Here is a 27,012-nt window from a genome sequence, read left to right on the forward strand (position 1 = left end):
AAACATGACTTGAAAGGATACATGCACCCCATATATACATGCATACATGTTCACCACAGCACTGTTTACAATAGCCAAGATGTGGAACCAACTTAAATGACCATTGACAGAGAAATGGATAAAGATATGAGATGTATATCTATATACGTACACATATATGTATATAGATATATGTATATATGTGTGCATATATATGTGATGGAATATTACTCAACTATTAAAAAGAATGAAATAATACCATTTACAACAACATGGATGGACCTAGAAAGTGTCATACGGAGTGAAGTAAGTCAGAGAGGAAGAAATATCCTATGACATCCCTTATACGTGAAATCTAAAAAGATTCATATCCACATGAACTTATTACAAAACAGAAAGAGACCCACAGACTTAGAAAATGAACTTATGGTTGTCAGGGAGAAGGGATAGTTAGGGAGTTTGGAAGGTCATGTGCACACTGCTATATTCAAAATGGATAACCAACAAGGACCTATTGTATAGCACATGGAACTCTGTTCAATGTTATGTGCCAGCCTGGATGGCAGGAGGGTTTGGAGGAAAATGGATACATGTTTATGTATGGCTTCAGTGTTCAGTGTTCACCTGAAACTACCACATAGTTAATCGGCTATACCCCCAACACAAAATAAAAAGTTTAAAATTTGGGGAAAAAAAAAACTTTCTTCTTGGTCATTTATTCATTACTGGAAAAAGTCATAACATTTTCTTCATTTTCTTTCGTCTTTTTTTTTTCTGATTCCCTTTTCTTATTTATTTATTTTTAGCTGCACTGGGTCCTCTTTTCTGCATGCTAGCTTTCTCTAGTTTCAGCAAGCCAGGGATGCTCTTCGTTGCTGTGTGTGGGCTTATCCTGGTGGCTTCTCCTGTTGCAGAGCACAGGTTCTAGGCGAGCAGACTTCAGTAGTTGTGGCGCATGAGCTCAGTGGTTGTAACTCAACTCCCAGGCTCCAGAGTTCATGCTCAGCAGTTGCGGCACCTGGGTTTAGTTGCCCCTAGGGGTTCAAACCTGTGTCCCTTGCATTGGTAGGAGATTTCTCATCCACAGCCACCAGGGAAGTGAAGAGAAGTGAAGTGGCTCAGTCATGTCCGACTCTTTGCAACCCCATGGACTGTAGCCTACCAGGCTCCTCTGTCCATGGAATTTTCCAGGCCAGAATACTGGAGTGGGTTGCCATTTCCTTCTCTAGGGGATCTTCCCAACCCAGGGACCAAACCCCGGTCTCCTGCATTGCTGGCAGACGCTTTACCATCTGAGCCACCAGGAAAGCCCTCTGATTCTTTTTATACTGAAATTGATCCCTTTCTCATATTCTCCCAGGAAAAAAAAAAAAAATTAAAACATATAAAATGCTTTAATGTGTATGAGACTCACCTTGGAAGGCTTGCTAAAATGCAGATTCTCCAGTGCAGCAACCAGAGATTTTGATTTAGGAGGTGGTCTCAGACCATTTTAAAAGAAGTACCAACATAGAACATGCCACATTTTAATTTGTATTATAGTTTTTATGTACAGACAAACTTTTATCTCCTTGGTAAATTTCTCAAGGTCAGGGACCATTTTTAAAAATTAATTTCTGATTCCTCCTAGCTGCCTCACACTCAGGTACTTTATAGGTATATAATAGTTACTGAATGAATGAACACTGATTAATGTCATGACATTTTTATATAGATAATAGCATTGCCAGGAATAAAGTTTCATGAGACATTGGCATGCTTTTTTTTTTTCATAATAACTGCTGATAATTACACTTTGACCAGCACCTACAAAATGAATAAAACTATCAATAATTATTCAAGAGCAGGGGTAGAGACCCTCTAAGGGGAGGAAAAAAAAAACTGAAAGGGTTCCTTTCTTCACAAACTTCCCCTTCCCTCTGCTCCAGTGCATAAAATTGTGGGGAAAGATAGGAAAAGGGTGATGAGTTCAGTGGCTGGTTCAAAGAATGAGGAATAAAAGAGAGCAAGAGGTGGGAAGGAAAACAAAATAATTACCTATTGCACTCTCCTCCAAACCAAGAAATTACTCCCCTAATACCTGCTAACGTGGAGAGGGAGCAGCTTAAAGTCTTACACACATCAGGCCCCTAGAGCATTTTTCACATTTCCTCCTCTAGCCAGTAAATACACACACACCACAAAGGCTTCAGATTCATTCTACTGTTGAGCAGGGACATACTCGTTCTTGGAGGATTTTAATTGCAGTTCTCAAAGCTCTAGGATAACTATGGTACATTTTACGGTACATTTTCAGACAGTGTCAGTTTTATTTCAGGATGTGGAAAAAAAAATGTTTAAAACGTTTGCCTCTTATAAGGGTTTTGTGACACATGTGCAAGTAAAATTAGCAAAATTCTGCTTTCCCATGTCAGTCAAACTTGTGTTTTTCTTGAATGCATAATGTAGAGCAGAAAATTTTTATGTGTAAAGAGTGACTGAAAACTCTGGCATTCTTTGTTGTAATCAAGGAACCCATTGATATTTGCTCTGGAGCCTTTTTTAAAAAGTGAATATGCAGGTTGGTACACAGGCAGAACCAAGTTTCGTGGATATCTGTGACCCACATGGCTTATACTTTGACCCGAGTAGACAAACAAACATGTGACTTCTCAGTGAGTCCAGAAAGGCTGAAATATCTATTATACAATTGATACTTATTTACCTTCTAAGTTTCTCACCTCAGAAGTTTCTCACCTCATAAATCACTGTTACTATTTGAGTTATACACAAAACTATTGGCCCCTGTAAACCAACCCAATTTCCTGACATAATTGCCCTTAATCAAACGTTTTGGTTTGATTAATCAAACCAAAATAATCAAACTTAATCAAACTGAAATATTTATGATAAAATCGTATGATAGTTAGGATTTGGTTCAAAATAATACAGGATGGGGGAAGTACATTGGGTTAAAGTTTCAAACTCAAGGCTGACTTGCTTTTTGTTAGGCAAAAAAGACATGTGATGACCAAAGGCAAAACCCTGGATGGCTTGACTAATTTGTTCATTTTGATGATCAAGTCTCACTCAGTTGTCTTACTAAATATCTTCTAGTTTGTTTGTTTTCAGTCTAAATAATTTCAGATAACAATTGCAAAGGTGTTAAGGTAACTTTTCCATATATCAGTAAAACTGCTATAATAAAAATAAAGACTGAGAATTAAATGGAAGTCATAAGGACTACTTCTTTGAGATTCTTGGTTCACTTAAACACAGAGGAAGTTTTGGCTCTAGTGAAACAGAAAACATTATTAGGACTTCCCTGGTGGTCTAATTGTTAAGAATCCACCTGCCAATGCTGGAGAAGGCGATGGCACCCCACTCCACTACTCTTGCCTAGAAAATCCCATGGACGGAGGAGCCTGGTAGGCTGCAGTCCATGAGGTCATGAAGAGTCAGGCACGACTGAGCAACTTCACTTTCACTTTTCACTTTCATGCATTGGAGAAGGAAATGGCAACCCACTCAAGTATTCTTGCCTAGAGAATCCCAGGGACAGAGGAGCCTGGTGGGCTGCAGTTTCTGGGGTCACACAGAGTCGGACACGACTGAAGCGACTTAGCAGCAGCAGCAGCCAATGCAGAGAATATGGGTGTGATCCCTGGTCCGGGAAGATTCTACATGCTGCAGGGTAGCTAAGCCCTTGCCCACAACTACTGAAACCATGCTCTAGGGCCTGTGCTCTTCAACAACAGAAGCCAGAAAAGTGAAAAGCCCATGCACTGCAACTAGAGAGGCGCCCCAGCTCACTGCAACTGGAGAAAACCAGAGAGCAGCAACAAAGACTCAGCACAGCTAGTGGGGTGGGTAGGGGTGGAGAGGGGGAAGTGTTCCTTTAAAAAAAGAAAACATCATTAGTCATCTTCTTCAACATAAAAGGGCTCTGACAAGAATTCTGTGGAAACAGTAAAAAAGAAAAAAAAAAAAGGCTGACTGGATCACAGAGCAGATCATATGACACTGGTTACTTGGCCTGTGAGTGGGATGTCGCAACTGCTAGAATTGTTTATCACAGGAATCTGAAAACTGCACCGTAATTCTCTCTCCAGCAGCACTCTAACAACATTTCCTCAGCATTTCCCCTTTTATAGCCCATAAAACAGTGAAAAAAATGTTTGTCTTTTTGCTGGGGTGTGGGTGTGGGTTCTAGAGACACTGAGACTCCAAAATAGAGGAAAGAATTGCCAAGATGGTGAATCTGGTACTGGTGTCAGCTGCCTTCGGTGCAGCCCAGTTTTCTGACGTGGACAGAATCCATGAAAAGCAGCCTCTTTACTCAACCAATGGGACAAGTGGAATATTTCTTTCCTTTCAAATTATCATTTAAAACATTTGAATATACTTTTAAAAGTATGATGTTATTATAGTGTAAAGTGAAATATTCATTTGGATGTTAATATTTTAAAAAGAGATTCAAAGAAATATAATGATTTTATTGGCTACTTTGACCATAACCATGTATTCTCCAGAGTACGATTTGCTCTCCTCCGCTAGGAACAGTAACAGGTGGAATACTGAAAAGTCCTAATTGAACTGGTTTTCTTTTTTTTTTTTTTTTAAGTAAAGCTTGCAGCTGCTGCTGCTAAGTCACTTCAGTCGTGTCCAACTCTGTGTGACCCCATCGACGGCAGCCCACCAGGCTTCCCCGTCCCTGGGATTCTCCAGGCAAGAACACTGGAGTGAGTTGCCATTTCCTTCTCCAATGCATGAAAGTGAAAAGTGAAAGTGAAGTCTCTCAGTCGTGTCTGTCTCTAGCGACCCCATGGACTGCAGCCTACCAGGCTCCTCTGTCCATGGGATTTTCTAGGCAAAAGTACTGGAGTGGGGTGCCATTGCCTTCTCCGAAGTAAAGCTTAGGAAGATATCAATTATTTAAAACTTCTCTAAAGCATATGTATAGGGGAAAGTTTTTCTCAGTTATTTAAAAATCAGGTTAACAAAATATTTTTATATAAACAGTAGTTTCAATATTTTCTAACACTCTAGTGTGTTCAAAGTAGGTTAAGAAAGCATTGCCTAGTAAAGAATCTCAGTGAAATGTGGGAAGAAATGAACTGATTTGATATAAGAAAACTTGGGCTCAGATCAGATCTGATCAGTCGCTCAGTCGTGTCCGACTCTTTGCGACCCCATGAATCGCAGCACGCCAGGCCTCCCTGTCCATCACCAACTCCCAGAGTTCACCCAGACTCACGTCCATCGAGTCGGTGATGCCATCCAGCCATCCCATCCTCTGTCGTCCCCTTCTCCTCCTGCCCCCAATCCCTCCCAGCATCAGACTCTTTTCCAATGAGTCAACTCTTCACATGAGGTGGCCAAAGTACTGGAGTTTCAGCTTTAGCATCATTCCTTCCAAAGAAATCCCAGGGCTGATCTCCTTCAGAATGGACTGGTTGGATCTCCTTGCAGGCCAAGGGACTCTCAAGAGTCTTCTCCAACACCACAGTTCAAAAGCATCAATTTTTCGGTGCTCAGCCTTCTTCACAGTCCAACTCTCACATCCATACATGACCACAGGAAAAACCATAGCCTAATAAATCAATTACTAAATTGAAATTTATTATTTGCATGTACATTGAAGACAATGCCTGAAACCTTTTTTAAAACTAAGTACTTCAGGTTGGTACAAAGTAATTGCAGTTTTGGACTGTGATTTTAAATCATTGTAACTAGGCTCAAACACACCTCTATTAATCAAAATAGGAACATAACATAAAAATTCATGCTTCAGGATTTGATGAACTTCTGGAAAGCATTTTCTGGCACCTGCCGGTTGTGGAAGCATTTTCCCTGCAAAAAGTTGTGAAGATGCTTGAAGAAGTGGTAGTTGGTTGGCAGGAGGCCAGGTGAATATGGGGGATGAGGCAAAACCCTGTAGCCCAAATCATTCAACTTTTGAAGCTTTGGTTGTGGGATGTGTGGTCAGGCAATGACTTGGAGAAGAATTGGGTCCATTCTGTTGACCAATACCAGCTGCAGGCATTGCAGCTTTTGGTGCATCTAATCAATTTTTTGAACATACTTTTCCGATGTAACGGTTTCACTGGGATTCAGAAAGCTATAGAGGATTAGACGGGCAACAGACCACCAAACAGCGACCATGACATTTTCTTGGTGCAAGTTTGGCTTTGAGAAGTGCTTTGGAGATTCTTCTCGGCCCAACCATTAAGCTGGTCATCGCTGGTTGTCATATAAAATCTACATTTCATTGCACTTTTGAAGACGACACTTCAAAATGACAATTTTTTTGATTTGAGGTCACCTCACGAGGCACCCAGGTCTTCCCTTGTGACTCAGCGGATAAAGAATCCGCCTGCAGTGCGGGAGACTTGGGTTCAATCCCTGGATTGGGAAGATCCTCTGCAGAAGGGAAAGGCTACTCACTCCAGTGTTCTGGCCTGGAGAATTCCATGGACTGTGTAGTCCATGGGGTCACTAAGAGTCAGACATGACTGAGCAACTTTCACATGAGGCACCCACTTATGGAGCTTTTTCACCTTTACAATTTGCTTCAAATGCCGAATGACTGTAGAATGGTCAACACTGAGTTCTTCAGCAACTTCTCATCTAGTTATAAGAGGATCCACTTCAGTGATTCTCTCAGTTGGTCACTGTCAACTTCTAACGGCCACCACTATGTTCCTCATCTTCAAGGGCCTGGTCTCCTTTGCAAAACTTCTTGACCCACCACTGCTCTGTATGTTTGTTAGCAGTTCCTGGGCCAAATGTATTGTTCATATTGCAAGTTGTCTCTGCTGTTTTATGACCCATTTTGAACTAAAAAAAAAATCACTCAATTGATGCCCTGCAAATAGGTTCATCAGTACCCTCTTTCTAGATTTCATATATATGTGTTAATATATGATACTTGTTTTTCTCTTTCTGACTTACTTTACTCTATCATAGGCTCTAGGTTCATCCACCTCATTAGAACTCACTCAAATGTGCTCCTTTTTATGGCTGAGTAATATTCCATCATATATATGTACAACAGTCATAGAGAACAGACTTGTGGATAAGGGTGAGGGAGGAGGAAGGAGAGGGTGAGATGAATGAAGGGAGAAGCATGGAAACATATACATTACCATACGTACAACAGACAGCCAATGGGAATTTGCTGTATGACCCAGAGAGCTCAAACCGGTGCTCTGTGACAACCTAGAAGGGTAGGATGGGACGGGAGGTGGGAGGAAGGGTCAAGAAGGAGGGAACATATGTATGCCTATGGCTGAGTCATGCTGATGTATGGCAGAAACCAACACAATATTGTAAAGCAATTATCCTTCAATTAAAAATAAAAATTTAAAAAATTGCTCAAATTTGCTTTTTGTCTAACATCATTTCTATAGTCTAAAATAAATATAAAATAAACAGCAAGTAGTAAGTCATTAGCAAAAAAAACCATACTATAAGAAATGTGCATTAAAATGATATATAACATAACCACATTTAAGAATGCATTCCAATATCAAACAGCAAAGTTCAACAATGCAAAACCTCAATTACTTTTGCACCAGACTAATAAAATTTCCCATGAATTTGAGGAAACTCAAATTCATGTAGGAGCCTGGCATCCTACAGTCCATGGGGGTTTCAAAGAGTTGGACGTGACTTAGTGACTGAACAACAACAAAATTTCCAGTATAATTCTGTAGACAGCTTTTTCTTTGGAAACACTTATTTTCAAGGTAAAGGAAAACTTTGATTTTTGTACCTTCAACTGATCACAAATGAACAGTCAAATCTGTTTTAGGGAGGTTTTCTTATGACCTTCATTGCACAGAAAGGATGCTTGGGTGGTATTTGTGTGGATGCCTAGAAAACAAACGCATCCTCCCGTCAAAGCCGAGACAACGAGGTCAGCATTTTCACCCACATGCCCTGTCCTTGGGCTCCAGGATACAGAGACTATGGCTTTCAAATGAGTGCCACAAGCCTTTCCACTTGTCTCTACAGAAACTATTTCCTTAACCAGAATTGCCGGCACTTGTGCAAAAAGTAAGAACAAACAATGGCACAAAGTTAGAAAGTGTTGAGTATTCTGAGAATTGCTTTAGCAATTTAACATTTTTTTTTTCCTATTAGACATTTCCATTGGGCTTTCCTGGTGGCTCAGTGATAAAGAATCCACCTGCCAATGCAGAAGACATGGTTTGATCCCTGGGTCAGGAAAATCCCCTGAAGAAGGAAATAGCAACCCACTCCAGTATTCTTGCCTGAGAAATCCCACAGACAGAGGAGCCTGGCAGGCTACTTCCATGGGGTTGAAAAAGAGTCAGACACAACTCAGTGCTAAACAACAACCAAAAGACATTTCCATTAGTATACAAATATGGTATTATTTCTTTTACTTAAAAAAAAATTCCACTCCTCACCTCACTTCCCCTTCTAGCTTACTACTCTTTCTGTTCCCTCTGCAGAAAAACTCCTCAAAATAATCTACCCCTCTTGTCTGAAATTTCTCTTCCCTTCTCTTCTGAGCCCACTCACTCAGACCTCTCCCCCCACCTCTCCTCATAAATTGCCCTTGTTATGGCTACTAACATCTCCCACGTAGTAAAATCCAAGGCACATCTTCTTTATCCTTACTTGCCCTACCAGCAGTGTCCTCAACAAATGATCACTTTATTTTTCTTCCTTTGGTTTTCAGGACTCCCTCCTCTCCTCAATGGCTGCTACTCAGTCTCCTTTCTGGTTCCTCCCATCTTTCTGACCTGAAACACAGGACAGCTCCAGGGCTCAGTCTAGGCTCTTAGTCTTAAGACTACAGTTTCTCCTGGGGCATCTCAGTCTCATATATGTGGATGACGTCCAAATGCACATTCCAGCCCTGATCTGTCCACACACACATATTCTGCTGCCTGTTCAGCATTTCTATTTGCATGTCTGGTAGATGTCTCACCTTTCACATGTCCCAAAGTGAACTTCTCCCTGAGTCTGCCTCTGCTTATTTAGTTAAAGTAATTCCATCCTTCTGGTGGCTCAGGCTCAAGACTCGTCCTTCACTCCTCTCTCTTGAATTAAGTGCTGAATGAAAAAGTTGAAGTCTGTGTAATATGACACTTAAAGACAAAGGGCCAGAATTCTCACCACTGCCTAACATCTGCAAAAGAGCTGCTGCCACCTCTTTCTCTCTAGAAATGGCAAGTTTTCAATCATCAACTATATTCACCCTTTGGACAGAGCAGAGAGCTTCTATTCAGACTTGCAACTTCTACTAACTGATAACAATTGCTCAAACTGGTCCCCGGAAAGAAGGAAAAATACAAAGCTAGACATCACATTCCCTTTACACACACCACTTAAATATGCCAAATATTTTCACACACGTTTCCTTTATTCTCAAGTGGTCAACTCTCCCACTAAGTGCTAAGGGGGAGCTCTGTGGCCCTGGAGACACCAACTTCTGCAGAAGTCCTGTGGAGAGCACATAGGTGGCACAGTTGCTGCTGGGCACTTGTACTGGAGAAACAGAGCTGGCCTCACCTCCTCTGGGGACCTACAATAGGGTTCTTGAGAAAAGGGGGAAAATGCTCCCACAGGTAGAATGTAGATTTTAAAGCCCACTGGGAGTTGTTAAATAGTAAAGAGTATCTTCTGCTTTTGAGGATCAGTCTATTTCTTTGAAAATAAACTGTGTTTCCTACTTTTTTTTCCCTTTTGAATCACTCTCAAGAGCCTGAGTGAGGTGCTTTGCATTTGATAGGTACTCAAAAAAATGTTGCTGATTGTTTGGAACTTTATTCTCCCCTTTGAGTGGGTTCCTTTATTCTTTAAGGACTAAATCATATTCCTAGGTGTTTCTCTCTCCCTGCCCAAAGAAACACCTACATGCCACACAAGCCCTAGCATGTGTATGTGCACGAAGAAGGCATTCTTGCAGTCCTGGAAAGCTGCCCTTCTGGTGGGACATCACCGAGGCTTTAGACAAAGGGGAGATGAGGAAAAAGGAACTTAAGGTAGTCACATGTTCTATATGCTACCAGTTTATTAGGAGAAATTCCCATAGGATTCTTAGTTTATCACTACTAACAGCTCCACCCTCTCCTTTACAAATTGCATTTGTATTCTGTCATTTTTACTATCAGTTTTGTAGTCTTTGATGTCTTAAATTCATTTAAATACCTTTTCTTTAAATACCTTTAAATTTATTAAATACCTTTTCTGATTTTAAAAAGAGATTGTTGTTGTTTAGTCACTCAGTGATGTCCGACTCTTTGCAACCCCATGAACTATAGTCTGCCATGGGATTCTCCAGGCAAGAATACTGGAATGGGTTTCTATTTCCTCCTCCAGGGGATCTTCTGACCCAGGAATCAAAACCGCATCTCTTGCACTGGCAGGTGATTTACCACTGAGCCACCAGGGGAGCCTGGATAAATCATGTACCAGGCCATGAAACAAGTCTCAGTAAGATGTAAAAGGACTGAAATCATACAAACCATGTTCTCTGATCATAATGGACTGAACTTAAAATCAACAACAGAAGGAAATTTCTGAAATTCACAAATAAATGGAAATTAATCAACACTCTCCAAAATATCCAAAAGATCAAAGAAGAAATCACAAGAAAAGATAAAAAATATTTTGAGATACATGAAAATGAAAACACGACATATCAAATTTATGGGATGGAGCTAACACAATATAGGGACATTTAAAAGCTGCAGGCTTCAGCAATACATGAACTGTGAACTTCCAGATGTTCAAGCTGGTTTTAGAAAAGGCAGAGGGACCAGAGATCAAATTGCCAACATCCGCTGGATCATGGAAAAAGCAAGAGAGTTCCAGAAAAACATCTATTTCTGCTTTACTGACTATGCCAAAACCTTTGACTGTGTGGATCACAATAAACTGTGGAAAATTCTGAAAGAGATGGGACTACCAGACCACCTGACCTGCCTCTTGAGAAACCTGTATGCAGGTCAGGAAGCAACAGTTAGAACTGGACATGGAACAACAGACTGGTTCCAAATAGGAAAAGGAGTACGTCAAGGTTGTATATTGTCCCCCTGCTTATTTAACTTATATGCAGAGTACATCATGAGAAACGCTGGGCTGGATGAAGCACAAGCTGGAATCAAGATTGCTGGGAGAAATATCAAGAACCTCAGATATGCAGATGACACCACCCTTATGGCAGAAAGTGAAGAGGAAATAAAGAGCCTCTTGATAAAAGTGAAAGAGGAGAGTGAAAAAGTTGGCCTAAAGCTCAATATTCAGAAAATGAAGATCATGGCATCTAGTCCCATCATTACATGGTAAATAGATGGGGAAACAGTGGAAACAGTGTCAGACTTTGTTTTTGTGGGCTCCAAAATCACTGCAGATGGTGACTGCAGCCATGAAATTAAGACGCTTACTCCTTGGAAGGAAAGTTATGACCAACCTAGATAGCATATTCAAAAGCAGAGACATTACTTTGCCAACAAAGGTTCGTCTAGTCAAGGCTATGGTTTTTCCTGTGGTCATGTGTGGATGTGAGAGTTGGACTGTGAAGAAAGCTGAGCGCCGAAGAATTGATGCTTTTGAACTGTGGTGTTGGAAAAGACTCTTGAGAGTCCCTTGGCCTGCAAGGAGATCCAACCAGTCCATTCTGAAGGAGACCAGTCCTGGGATTTCTTTGGAAGGAATGATGCTAAAGCTGAAACTCCAGTACTTTGGCCACCTCATGCGAAGAGTTGACTCATTGGAAGAGACTCTGATGCTGGGAGGGATTGGGGGCAAGAGGAAAAGGGGACGACAGAGGATGAGATGGCTAGATGGGCTCACCGACTCAATGGACTTGAGTTTGAGTGAACTCCAGGAGATGGTGATGGACAGGGAGGCCTGGCGTGCTGTGATTCACAGGGTCGCAAAGAGCCGGACACGACTGAGCAACTGAGCTGAACTGAAGTGAACTGAAAGTTGTAAATGGTTACCTTAAAAAAGAAAGATCTCGGGAAGGAGGCTCAAGAGGGAGAGGATATATATATAATTATGACTGATTAGTGTTGATGTACAGCAGAGACCACCACAACATTATAAAGCAACTATCTTCCAATTAAAAAAAAAAATCTTAAATCAACAACCTAATCCTCTGCCTAAGAAACCAGAAAAAGAGCAAAATAAAACCCATGGCAAGCAGGAGAGATACAAAAGATTAGATTGGAAATAAGTGAGGTAGAAAACAAACAAAAAAAATTAGAGAAAATGAAACCAAAAGTTGACTTTGACAAGGTCAAGAAAACTGACAAAAACCAAGGAGAAACAATGAATAAAATAGTCAGGAAAGTCCTTCTTAACTCAGAGTGGTAAACATGACACAGAAGAGCTAAACCACTTAATAGATCAGATTAATAAATATGTCACATCCCAGAAGACTCTTTCATATCCCTTGATGAGCCCCAGTCACAATCCTAGAGCATTTCACCTGCAACGACTTTACTAGGCAGGTTCTCCTGTCATTCTTATTTTATGGATGAGGACACTGAGGAGAGAACAAGTAGCTTGTCCAGTCCCACTGCTGTTCTAAGTGGAAAAGTCAGAATTCCAAACAGGCTCCAGACTCGAAGCACTCATGAAACCAAATATGCCACCAGAAATACTTAATAACTTTCCAGAAATGTTTTACTTGAAATATGAAAATAAATGAAACTGTCATCTCAGGGAGTAAAGGGGAAAAAAAAGAGACGGACATTATCTAATAGATATCCTCAAAGACTTGAAATACTTTTAAGAGCTTCAGCTGAAAAAATTGGGACAAAGGAATATGAAGAAATCACTTTGTATTTATGTTTTAACTGTACTTTCTACTAAATGTAATTTTGAACTTTTTTCTCTGGAAAAGATACATGAATAATAAGGTTTTTTTAAAAAAGAAAAAAAAAGAAGCTGCACAATAGAAATCTGTTAGAGCTATTACTAAGGAAACCCATGAACCCATGAAGAAATGCTTGAAAATAAATGCAAGTAATTGAAGCAGATTAGAAGTTTAATTCTGGTTTCAAAGAAAAAATGCTAAAAGCAAAAACAGAGGAATGACTTTCTTTTTTCCCAAGTTATTGAGGTGTAATTGATGTATGCTGCTGCTGCTGCTAAGTCACTTCAGTCGTGTCCGACTCTGTGCATATAACATTGTATTAATTTAAGGTGTACAACATAATGACTTGATATATGTAAACATTTCAAAATGATTACAATAGTCTAGTTAACATTCTTCATCTCATATAACCATATATTGCTTTCTAGTGATTACAATTTCAATATCTACTCTCTCAGCAACTTTCAAATATATAATACTGTATTATTAACTATAGTCATCACGCTGTACATTACATCCTAGAACATCTTTGCTGCTGCTGCTGCTAGTCGCTTCAGTCAGGTCCGACTCTGTGCGACCCTATAGACGGCAGCCCACCAGGCTCCCCCGTCCTTGGGATTCTCCAGGCAAGAACACTGGAGTGGGTTGCCATTTCCTTCTCCAATGCATGAAAGTGAAAAGTGAAAATGAAGTCGCTCAGACGTGTCCTACCCTCAGCGACCCCATGGACTGGAGCCTACCAGGCTCCTCCATCCATGGGATTTTCCAGACAAGAGCACTGGAGTGGGGTGCCATTGCCTTCTCCAAGAACATCTTTATTTTTTAAAAAAATGTTTATTATTTATTTGACTGTACCAGGTCTTAGCTGTGGCACACGGAACCTTCAAATTTTGTTGTGGCATGCATCTTTGGTTGTGGCATGCAAACTCTTAGTGAGATCTAGTTCCCCTACCAGGGATAGAACCCAGGCCCCCTGCATTGGGAGTGCATGGTCTTAGCCACTGAACCACCAGGGAAGAAGCCAGAACTTACTTCTTATAACTGAAAATTTGTACCTTTGACCCCTTCATCCATCCCCATCACCAGCTTCCTCTTGGCAACCACCAACCACCAGCATTTTCTCTGTTTCTATGAGTCCATTTTTTTTAGATTCCAAATATGTAATATCATTTGCTATTCATCTTTCTCTGACTTATTTCACTAGAAATAACTTTAGAAAGGTTGTATTTAGTCAGGGTTCTGCAGAGAAACAAAACCAATAGGAGAAAGAGAGGGGGAGACTTATTTTAAGGAATTGGCTCATGGAATTTTAGAGGGTGGAGGATCTGAAGTCTTTAGGGCAGGCAGACAGAGTTTCTATGCTGCAATCTTGAGAATTCCTCTTCCTTTGGGAAACCTCAGTATTTGATTTTAAGGCCTTCAACTGATGAGATGAGCTCTACTTAGATTATAGAAGGTAAACGGCTTTATTCAAAGTCTACTGATTTAATTGTTAATCATATCTAAAAAAATAACTTCACAGCAACAGCTAGACTGGTGTTGGGCCAAACAACTGGGCCAGGGTGACACACAGTTAACCATCACAAAGGTAGTCAAGGAGGTGCGTTCTCCCTCTAGTTCTTCTTCGGCTGAGGAAGGGAAGAGCTCTGAGTACTCAGGGATATTGTGCACTGGGCACCCTGGGCAGAGCCACCTAAGCTTGTTCAAGACTAGCAGACACCAGTCTAAAGCTGCTAAAGCCTCCATGGAAGAAGAAAGAAGTCTCAGTAGCTGACAGAGCTGCTGAAAGTCCCAGAAATGTGGTGAAGACCCTTGGAGGACCAAATCCAAGAAGAGTTCAGGGTAAATTTGAAAATTTTGTTCTTCTTAAGGCTGGGATAAAATGAAGTAAGAAAGATAATACTAGAATAAGCAATGATTGATAACACTGAAATAAGTATAGGATAAAATTAATTACACACCTACGTATTTTTTTGAAAATGTTTCCAATTGTGTATAATTCTTTATACTTAAGGATAATTCTAGGAATTGTTTGTGCCTAGCTCCTTTATGAGAGTATTATTTCTTTTTAAAAAAATCAAAAGTATGTCAATCTTTGACCCTCAAAACCACTATCTTTGGGAATGGCACCTAGTGATAGCTTAATTAATACCTAGGTAGAAATAAAACAACTTCTGGAATGCTAGCTTTGCAAATCTAAGCCAAAACCTATCCCATGAGAGCAAAAGTCCAAACTGGTGCTTTAAAATACTCTTAAACATCTATCTCTTGACTCTTCTCTTATTTCTTTTCTTTGAATTTCAACAAAGAACAAAAGAAAGTTTGTTTCTTTCCTATTCCAAAGTTTCTTAACTATTTATTCTTAAGAAACACAGTTTTGTTTTGCCTTCCATTACTGATACTCTGTTCATCTACTTGTCAAGGGCATAGGTAACTGACACCATTTCTATTCTCCTGGTTCCTGATCATTTAAATAAATTCAGTATTCATGTTCTGCATTGTATAGCAACAAGTGTTCCATTAGGGCCTTCACTATGACCCTAACAAAATATTCCCATTTCTAAGATTGTATTCTTCCAAACGGTTAACAGGAGGAAAAGGAAGTGGGGAGTTCCTATTGCACTCACTAGAGTTTTCTCACATGATCCCAGCTGGGGCCAAGATTGGTAAATCAAGAAAGAACAGCCCTTTCATAAGAAAGAGAAAGTAGATGTGAGAAGTTCTGTTCCTCCTGCCAAAGATCTTTCCATCATTTCAATTATATGGGGAAAAAAATTAAGAAAAATGCAGATTAAGTAGTGGGAGACAAGAAGAATGATTCTATCATTTATTGACAGGCTGGGGAGGCTGGTCTTCTTTACACTATGGTCTTGAAAATCATTCTGTGATGTTGCTGGGACCAGTGATGTCACTGATTCTCTGGGAGTAGGGTGGATTAACCAAGAAAGGAATCTATTATCAGTCCTAGAGGGCTGGCTATTAAATCTGTGGCTCTTCCATTTTTTTCTTTCTCTTTGACCGCTAGTTACTTACAGAAATTTTAGTGTTCATTAGCACCTTCAGCCTGGGGCTGAAATACAGAAAAGAGTTAAAATTCAGATGATAGTTTTCCATAGCTTCATTTTCATTTCTAGGCACCAACTCTGGGTTGGTTTCCATACTACACTGAAGGGGATTCTATTGTTCTCCTCCACATTTTATTGTTAACACAATAAAGCAGGCATGGATGTGACTTGTGCTTCTGTGAGCTGGCTATGTACAGAAATGTATTGTTACTCATTTCCTGCCCATTCTTCTCTTCCAGAGAGATATTTATTCTTATACTGGGACAACTACTGATAAGTTGTAAATTTATTCAGATAAGTTATAAATTTAATCCCCAGAATCTCAGTTGCTATGGGATAGGATTATGCTCCATTGGTAGCAGTTGCCCAGAGGTTCTGAGCCCCACTATTGTAAATGTTAGAAATTATCTTTATGGCACATTTTCTGAAAACTGTTAAGATTTATGGGTCTGAGAACAACTCAGCTAAAGAAAACTGCTATACACTATACAGGCAAATTTGGGGGGAAAAAGTAACAGAATTCAGGGCCAAGTGTCTGTCCATGGTGTCTGACAAGAAAGAAGATTATTCTAGAAGTAACGAGGAGTATACTCTACCCAAAGATGAATATGGTAAAATGTCAAGAAAGAATATTTTTATTATGATGGGATATCAGTGTGAAATGGAATGTAGAAGCTACTCTACGTTCTTCCTCTACCACCGTCCACTTCCTCTACCACTTTTTATCCTGGATTAAGACTCTTGCACTGTCAGGCAGATCAGTTTCAATACAGCAAAGGCTCCAGGTGCAGCCGTCACTGAGGCAGCCAGCAAAAGATGAGGAGTCAATGTGCAACGTCAGTGTAACAGAGGCTGCTTTCTTATCCTAAAATTCTTGGCTAATGAGAATGATCTGCTACCCACCACTATGTCTCAAATACCGATTCTTTCAAGGAACTCAGTTTAGAGAAATAGTTATCACTTGTCTTTCCTTCACTCTCTAGCAGACCAGCTGTAGACTGATAATTTCCTATCACAGTTGTAGAGCAGAGAGGCTTGGCTTTCATTATAATAAGGGAATATAGGGAGTTTGGGAAGAACATGTACACATTGCTATATTTAAGACGCATAATCAATAAGGTCTTACTGTGTAGTACAGGGAACCCTCCTCAATGTTATATGGCAGCCTGGATGGGAGGGGAATTGGGAAGAGAATGGATACATACATATGTATGGCTGAGTCCCTTCATTGTTCACTTGAAACTATCACAACATTGTTAATCAGTTGTACTCCAATACAAAATTTTTTAAAATTTAAATAATATAATAGAGGAATAAAAATACTAATTCAGGAAAAAACCTAATTCAGCTATGACGGCTGGATCAAACGTCTATATGATGAGATAGTTAAGTTCATAAATGACCTCAGCGTGGTAATCTTCAAATAGAAAACTGAGTCAACTTTGTGTGTTCCTAGCAATAAAGCCAGAGAAGGCAATTGCACCCCACTCCAGTACTCTTGCCTGGAAACCCCATGGATGGAGGAGCCTGGTAGGCTGCAGGCCATGGGGTCGCTAGGAGTCGGACACAACTGAGCGACTTCACTTTCACTTTTCACTTTCATGCATTGGAGGAGGAAATGGCAACCCACTCCAGTGTTCTTGCCTGGAGAATCCCAGGGACGGGGGAGCCTGGTGGGCTGCCGTCTATGGGGTCACACAGAGTTGGACACGACTGAAGTGACTTAGCAGTAGCAGCAGCAGCGATAAAGCAGTTTTCCCTGTGCTGATTGAAGTAGCCATCCCTGCACTGGGGAACCTTAGGAAGGACCTGGAAAGTATATTCCATACAAAGTAAACTCCAGGGATACTGATTGAGGCCAAAACAAAACTAGTGTTCAGGCCAGAAAACTCACCCACATTATAGCAGTACACAGTTCTGGGGATTAAGTGAAAGGAACATACATTTTTATTGTTTATTTTGCCATCTTGCTGGAGTATGGCCAGGTTAATGTAGGTTACATTGGGCACAGCAGCTGCAGAAACTGAGTTCAGTAAGAAACATTCTTCTGAGTATGGTAAGTAGCATATACCTTTTTCATTAAGTAATCTCAGTGCAACTCATCTCAGAGTTCCCAGGGCTCTGCTGGATACAGAGGTTTTTCAATAGCTTTCTTGCAGGGACTTTCCTCAATGACAGAAACTTGTCCCCAGTGTTCAGTTAACCTGAGGTTTTCCTGATGGTTGACTACTTAATTCTCCAAATTCAGGTTCTCATAGTAAAATAACCTGCTCTTTCTACTTCTGGGGTTGTTCCATGAGCAGAGTAGCTTGTTCAGTCTCTAAGTTGTGTCTGACTCTTTGTAACTCCATGAACTGAAGCATGCTAGGCTTCCCTGTCCTTTGCTATCTCCCAGAGTTTGCTCAAACTCATGTCCATTGGGTTAGTGATGCCACCCAACTATCTCATCCTCAGTCACCCCCTTCTCCTCCTGCCTGCAATCTTTCCCAGGATCAGGGTTTTTTTTTCCAATGAGCTGTCTCTTAGCATAAGTGGCCAAAGTATTGGAGCTTCAGCATCAGTCCTTCCAATGAATATTCAGAGTTCATTTCCTTTAGGATTCACTGATTTGATCTCCCTGCTGTCCCAAGGACTTTCAAGAGTCTTCTCCAGCACCGCAATTCAAAGGCATTAATTCTTCAGCACTCAGCCTTCTTTATGGTCCAACTCTCACATCTGTACATAACTACTGGAAAAACCATAGCTTTGACTCTACAGCCCTTTGTCGGCAAAGTGATGTCTCTCCTTTTTAATATGCTATCTAGGCCTGTCATAGCTTTTCTTCCAAGGAGCAAATGTCTTTTAATTTCATGCCTGAACTCACCATCCGCAGTGATTTTGGAGCCCAAGAAAGTAAAATCTGTCACCGTTTCCACTTTTTCTCTATTTGCCATGAAGTGCTGAGACCATATGCCATGATCTTAGTTTTTTGAATATTGAAGAGTAGCTGGTGTTCTTTAATCTGGGGCTGCCCATATGCAGCCCTGATTATCATTCTTGTTGGCATACAGAGGAACTTTTAACTTGTCTGTGCATTCAGGTTGTTGCTCTCTGAAATCTGTGCCTTGATGACTGGTGACTTTGCTACCACTGCAAGGAGTGTGATGTATGTCTACATGACTTTTGTTAAGCTTCTGACAAAAGCCAGAGCAGCCCAGACACTGATCCACTGAGGAATGTAAACTCCAAATAGAGCAATTTAAAAAATTCTGCTCAGTTGTGTCCAACTCTTTGCAACCCCACAGAACGTAGCCTACTAGGCTCGTCTGTCCATGGAATTCTCCAGGCAAGAATACTGGAGTGGGTAGCCATTCTCTTCTCCAGGGGATCTTCCCAACCCAAGGATTGAACCTGAGTCTCCTGCATTGCAGGTAGATTCTTTACTGTCTGAACCACCAGGGAAGCCCCCTAATATAACATATTGGTCATGCAATATGGTTATTTACCTGCCTCTTCCATTTTCTTACTTTTAACAAGTGCTTTGGTTCTTTAGGGTTTCCTTGGGCTTCCCTGGTGGCTCAGATGGTAAAGAATCTGCCTGCAATGTGGGAAATCTGGGTTCAATACCTGGGTTGGGGAGATCCCCTGAAGGAGGGCACGGCAACCCACTCCAGCATTCTTGCCTGGAGAATCCAGATGGACAGAGGAACCTGGCAGGCTATAGTCCATGGGGTGGCAAAGAGTCAGACACAACTAAGTGACTAAGCACAGTTAGTCCCTTAGGGAAGACAAAATATGAATCCCAGGGGAATTTCCACTGAATTCCTAGAACACAGGTACCCTAAATGTGGTGTTCTTTTTGGTTCAGTCTACTTGATCCTTAGGAACATTGTCTGAATATCAGTAACTATTTTCAAGGTAGCCTACCTTTCTCATATAGTGTCTTCCAGAAGCCGCTATCATAAGGAATCCCTTCAGCATACTTATTCTGCATTCAGTCATGTCTTTGCCAGGAAACTGGGGATATCTAGTTTGTCCACAGTCTGTAGGGTGGCTAAGGGATCTCTCACCTTCAGGGTGGACCCACAAGATAAGCTTTTGGGGAGGAGGTTTTGTTGGGGAGGAGTCTTGTGTTAGCTATTAAGGAGAATTCCAAAGTGAAAGCTTTGCTCTTGGTCATCTGAGCATTTCTTTCTCATTGAAGAATTTCAGGGCATTCCAGTTTGGCTCAGAATGTTTGTTGGTTGGTCACTAAGTCATGTTTGACTATTTTGCAACCCCATGGACTATAGCCCACCAGGCTCCTCTGTCCATGGAATTCTCTAGGCAAGAACACTGGAATGGGTAGCTATTCCCTTCTCCAGAGGATCTTCCCGACCCAAGGATGAAACCTGTGTCCCCTGCACTGGCAGGTGGACTCTTTACCACTGAGCCACCTGGGAAGCCCTTGGTCCAGAATATGAAGTGCTTAATTGAAGTAAAAGCAGGTCTTTCTTGGAGTAGCTGTGAGCTATAATAGTTCCACACCATCCCCACATCAGGAATGATATGACAGGACTTTGTGTTGTAAGAAATACTTCCAGAAAATATACTGAGATAGTTTTTATGAATTTCTTTCTCCTCTAGTATTTATTGAGCTCAATCCCAATTTATTCTCAGACATTCTGTTTTAATTACCTAGGATGGGGACCAGGGCTCCTGATGATCTGAATATGAAGCCTGCAACGGCAGCCACCAACCACCCACACCCTTCATTCCACACATGAGGAAATCAGGGGATTAATTAAAATGGTACCAATGTAGCATATTTAAGTAAAAAATTTTTCATAAGTAAGTAGTTAATAATTTTTAAAACATGAACCTTCTTGACCAAGGGAGGCTTAACTGTTTGAACAACTGTTTACCATTTCCACTTGTTTTTTTCTAGGAACTAAAGGTCTTCCTTATCCCTGATATTAACTCTGTGAACACAGATTAACCTTTATAACCTTTTTTAAAAAAAAAAAAAAAAAGAACTACCAGCCAAATATTTACCCACAGGAGCTGACACAAACAAGTTTAAAAAGAAAAAAGAATAAAACTTAAAATAACATAGCTGACTCTCACTTTCAACTTTCTCTAACAGAACTTTAGTATAAAAAGAGTTAGAAGAGCTATTTTAAGTAGCTTACAAAATTAAAAACCAAACAAGGATTAAAATATGAGAGGCTAGGCTTCCCTGGTGGTCCAGTGGTTAAGAATCCACCTACCAATGCAGGGGACACAGGTTCAATCCTTGGTCCGGGAAGACCCCTCAGGGCAACTAAGCCTGTGTGCCACAACTACTGAGCCCACGCTCTGGAGCCTATGCTCTGCAACATGAGAAACCACTGCAATGAGAAGCCCGCATGCCTCAAAGAAGAGTGGCCCTCACTTGCTTCAACAAGAGAAACCACACGCAGCAACAAAGACTCAGCCAAAAATAAATAAATAAATAAATAATCTTTTAAAAATCCAAGAGGTAAGCAGGTGCCATGGTGATTTTTTAAATGGCTGAACCTTCTTTGACACACCTCCCTCCAAGAGCAGGGTCTATTCCCTCCCCTTGACACAGAAAGGTTAGTGATTGGTTTAACCAATAAAGCAGGACTCAACAAACCTTTTCTTTAAGGACCAGATAGTAAATATTTTAGGCTTTGCAGACCATATGGTTTCTGTTGCAACTACTAAACTCTGCATCAGAGCATGAAAGCAGCCATAGAAGGTATGTAAACAAATGGACATGGCTGTGTTCCAATGATACCTTTTTTATAGAGACAGGTGGCAGGCTGGATTTAGCATCAAGCCATAATTTGCTGATCCCTGCCATCAATAGAGTATGGAAGACGTGATGCTCTGTGACTGCTGAAAGTAACAGTGTTAGCTGCTCAGTCATGTCCGACTCTTTTCCAACCCCATGGACTACAGCCCCCCAGGCTCCTCTGTCCATGGGCTTCTCCAGGAAAGAATGCTACCTTGAGTTTGCCATTCCCTTCTCCAGGGGGTCTTCCTGACCCAGGGATTAAATCCAAGTCACCTGCATTGCAGGCTGATTCTTTATCACTGAGCCACAAGGGAAGCTCTATGATTGCTGAGGTGAAGTCATAAAAGGCCACAGAGATTCTACCTGTGTCTCCTGGAACACTCAGCTTCCTCTTGGAACTTGGCCACTATCCTGGGAGAAGCCCGCATCAGAAAGAGAGGACCCACACAGGTGCTTCATGTCATCCAGGTGCCAGCATGAGCATGAGGAAGCCTCCACATGATTCCAGTTTCCAGCCTTTCAAACCCCCCTCAACCTTTGAGTCTTCTCTGCAGAGGTTTTGGACATCGTGGAGCAGAGATAAAACATCCCCACCATACCATCTGAATTCCATAAGGATAATAAAACTGTTGTTGTTTTTATGTGACTAGGTTCGAAGGCAGTTTGTTGTGCACCAATAAATAATGAGGATAGATTAACTGAAAAAGTATAAGAGCCCATGTGGAAGGCTAAGAATCAGTGCTTGACACTGTTGCAGTTTCAGATACTTTGTTGTTGTTCAGTTGCTCAGTCATGTCCAAATTTTTGTGACCCCACGGATGGCAGCACACCAGGCTTCCCTGTCCTTCTCTATCTCCGGGACTTTGCTCAAACTCACCATTGAGTCAGTGATGCCGTCCAAACATCTCATCCTCTGTCGTCCCCTTCTCCTTCTGCCTTCAATCTTTCCCAACATCAGGGTCTTTTCCAATGAGTCAGCTCTTCTGATCAGGTGGCCAAAGTATTGAAGCTTCTGCATCAGTCCTTCCAATGAATATGTAAGGTTGATTCCCTTTAGGACTTACTGATTGGATCTCCTTGAAGTCCAAGGGACTCTCAAGAGTCTTCTCCAACACCACAATTCAAAAGCATCAATTCTTCGACGTTCAGCCTTCTTTATGGTCCATCTTTCACATCCATATATAACTAGTGGAAAAACCATAGCTTTGACTATACGGACCTTTGTTGGCAAAGTGATGTCTGTTGTTTAATATGCTGTCTAGGTTTTCATAGCTTTTCTTCCAAGAAGCAAGCGTTTTTTTAAATTTCATTGCTGCAATCATTGTCCACAGTGATTCTGGAGCCCAGGAAAATAAAATCTGCCACTGTTTCCACTTTTTTCCTAGATTCTTTGTAAGTAATACTTAAAATTTATGATGCTAGTCTATACTAGAAAAGCTTTCTAACATTAAGTAGTATGAACTATGCTAGTAGTCACATTTAAATTACAGTGAATTGATTTCATCACAGCAAGCAAGAGAGAATGCCAACATAAGCAAGTCAGTCTTTTGTAACCTAATCTTGGAAGTGACATCCATTACTTTTGCCATGTTCTACTTATCAGAAGCAAACTATTAGGTCCACCCCACACACAGAGGCAAAATTATCGAGGGGCAGTTTAGAAGCATGCCTACCTCAGGATGTAAGAGAGGTTAAGTTTTAGGAGGAATGTTTGCATACCTAAAAATAGTCTTTTTCTACTCTCACATTTAATTGATAGTTTGGGCATGGAATTCAAGTTAGGCTGACTCTCCCCCCACCCCACTTACTCCTCAGGCTGCCCTGAGGAGACAGAAAGGGGGAAGCCAGACATGCAAGGTGAGGATACCGAGCTCTTTAATGACCCCCACTGCATGAGGAAAAGTCAGTAATGGTCTTCTTCATATTCCCTGGAGGACCTGGCCAGATGCAGATCAGGTGAAAAAGTGTAGGAGAGCAGACCTAAGAAGATAAAACTTAGAAGATAAAGCATCAAAAGCATCAGCTATGTGCCAAACACTTGGAGACCTCTATGCTTTGAAGAAATAGTCATTACAGTGTATCTTTATCTCACCAGTCATCTGAACAATCTGCCTAACAGAAAACAGAAGAATTGAGTGAAGATGAAATCGGGACTCTGAAACATCAAAACCAAATAGACAACAAAAAAGCCAAAACCAAAATCAGTAAAACTTCTGAACGGGAACAAAAATATAAGGACACAAACAGCAATGCTCAGACCCAGCACAAAGGAAGGAGATGAACTAGATGAAGACATTTTATCTTTAACTGTTGACGAGAATGGAAACACTTAAAAACCTTTGACATTTCTTTAAAAGAAATTTTTTTAAAGTTGAAATGTAGTTGATTTTGAGGGCCTCCCTGGTAGCTCAGATGGTAAAGAATCCACCTGTGATGCAGGAGACCTGGATTTGAACCCTGGGTGAGGAAGATCCCCTGGAGAAGGGAATAGTAACTTAGAGAATTTCAATAGACAGAGGAGCCTGGTGGGCTAGAGTCAGACACAATTGAGCAACATCACCACATTACCATTGTTGATTTACAATATTAGTTTCAGGTGTAAAACACTTTCAATATTTTTATAGGGTAGATTCCATTTAAACTTATTACAACATAATGGTTATATTCCCTTATGCTGTACAATATACCCTTATTTTAAACATAATAGCTTGCACTGAAATTTCAATTCTTATATACAAAACAAAACCTACCTCTAGATGGACATGAGGCTGACAACTCCTATAAATTCTCTTTGCTTTTGATGAATCTCAAACATTGCTGAAGTGCAAGACAAATCCTGGTGAGAAGGCAGTGAGAAGGTCCTAAGAAGGTGACACCAGTTAACATGTTCTGTGGAGAAACAGCAGAGTCAGCTGCTAAAAAGAAACCCTTGGGGAAGTAAGAGACTCATAATCATGATGATGTGTGAACACATCAGAGGAAGAACACCATGCTGGTGAGCTATGCTGATAAATTTCATCCTCAAGAGAAGAACCTGTAGGCTTCCTTCCTCATGAAACTGACACAGGAATGCCAGCTGTATAATTTCACACTGGAATAACTAAGAAGTAGGACTAAATTTGGAGCACAGTCATGGCCAGTCAGACGTTGTGTCCAGTAGATTTTCTTCAGAAATGAACACTGTTGCCTCAAGACTTGTAGGGAAGTATTTTGGGGCTTCCCTTGTAGCTCAGTCAGTAAAGAATCTGCCTGCAATGCAGAAGACCTGCGTTCGATTCCTGGGTTGGGAAGATCCCCTGGAGAAGGAAATGACAACTCACTCCAGTATTTTTGCCTGGAGAATCCCTGTGGACAGGGGAGCCTGGCAGGCTACAGTCCATGGGGTCACAAGAGTCGGACATGACTTAGCAACTAAACCACCACCACCATCCCTAAGCTATCTGCACACGCTATGCCTCCTATGCCTTATGCACTTGGTTGGCAAGATCAGTGTCTGTTATGGGCATACCTGTTGCACTGAAAACAACTGAGGAAGTTTGTTCTTTTATCCATCAATTACCATAACTATTTCAGAATTTGACGATGTAATTTCTGTTTCTTCTCAGAATAATGAGAAGGGTAATGACCTGAAGGAAATTTATCATTTTCTCAGTGGACAGATAAGCATTATGCTTTTGAAATTTTAATAGATCTCCCGCAAGCACTTGTTTTATGTTTAGATGGTATCCATGGTGATACAAATTTGAGATGAAATAACAGTCTAGCTGGCCGACCATTTGTCCTTGCAGTATATCAACAGATTTTCATTTCATATTTATCACTGTTGTCCTTTGAAGTGTCGTATCTTAACCTTTTTTAAAAAGTCCTATCATTTTCAAGAGTCTTTGGAGAAAATCTCCAGAGGGCAAATCTTTGATGTTTTCTTTGCAGTTAGCAGGATGACTGCGGCATTGCATTCACTAATGAGGTGATGGAAAATGTTAAAACTTAGTATGGATTTTGGTTTGAGGAAGCCATAAATTTGATAACCAAACTTAACACTTGGATGAAACTTCTTGGAAATTCCACAGACCTCAGATAGTACAGTGGTAAAGAATCTGCCTGCCAATGCAGGAGACTCAGGAGACCTAGGTTTGATCCCTGGGTTGGGAAGTTTCCCTGGAGTAGGAAATGGCAACACACTCCAGTATTCTTGCCTGGAAAATTCCATGACCAGGAGAGCCTGGCAGGCTATAGTCCATGGAGTCTCAAAGAGTTAGAAGTGACTTAGTGACTAAACAACAACAACAATACATGGAAAAACTACTTTACACATTTTATTATTTAGACTGAGCTGTAAGCATAAGTATGATATTTCCAGACTGTTAGTCTCTCAGTCGTGCCCAACTCTTTGCGACCCCATGGACCGCAGCCCACTAGGCTCCTGTGTCCATGAGATTTTCCAGGCAAGGATACTGGAGTGGGTTGCCATTTCCTTCTCCAGGGGAACTTCCCAACCCAGGGATCGAACCCGGGTCTCCTACACTGCAGGCAGATTCTTCACCAATATTTCCAGACTACTGTCCCCAAATGCTTTGAATGAAAACTTACTCTACAAAAAGTGTCCCAGAATTTCACTTCGTTTAAATATCCTGTATCTGCGTTGCTTTAAAAGAACTTACAACATAGTCTGCCTTCTAGACATAGCATCACTTTTCCCTTACTGATCACCTCAGGCAGACGTTCAAGGGGGATTTTTCACAGGACTTTAGACATGTCACATGTCATTTCCCACAAAAGTTTATTACATAGAAAGCTTTGGATCAGGAAAACAAGGATCACACAAGGAAAGAGAAATAAGGACAGACTCCTGAAAATCCAGAATACAGGCCACACCACAGAAACAACATAATCTAATGGGTGGGAGAGAAGGAAAGACCAGGGGCGAGAGACTCAGCTTTCAGGGGAATGCTACTCCTCTGCCAGCAGTGGCGCCTGCTCTTTAACAACAGTTGTTAACAAATCTTTAGGCAGTGGGAGTGTCAGATTTTTTAGCTGGGAGACACTTGTGGGTAGCAACCTGGCCTGAAGTGAAGCTAAACAATTTGTCTAAGGGAAGCCAAGCCCTCTGGGTAGTTATCACACTGTTTTTAACTTCAAATGCAAATTGCTGCTGCTGTTGCTGCAGCTAAGTCGCTTCAGTCGTGTCTGACTCTGTGTGACCCTATAGATGGCAGCCCACCAAGCTCCACAGTCCTTGGGATTCTCCAGGCAAGAACACTGGAGTGGGTTGCCATTTCCTTCTCCAATGCATGAAAGTGAAAAGTGAAAGTGAAGTCGCTCAGTCGTGTCTGACTCTTAGCGACCCTGTGGACTGCAGCCTA

Source organism: Bos taurus, chromosome 10, assembly GCF_002263795.3.
Source record: "Bos taurus isolate L1 Dominette 01449 registration number 42190680 breed Hereford chromosome 10, ARS-UCD2.0, whole genome shotgun sequence".
In the NCBI taxonomy this organism is placed as follows: Eukaryota; Metazoa; Chordata; class Mammalia; order Artiodactyla; family Bovidae; genus Bos; species Bos taurus.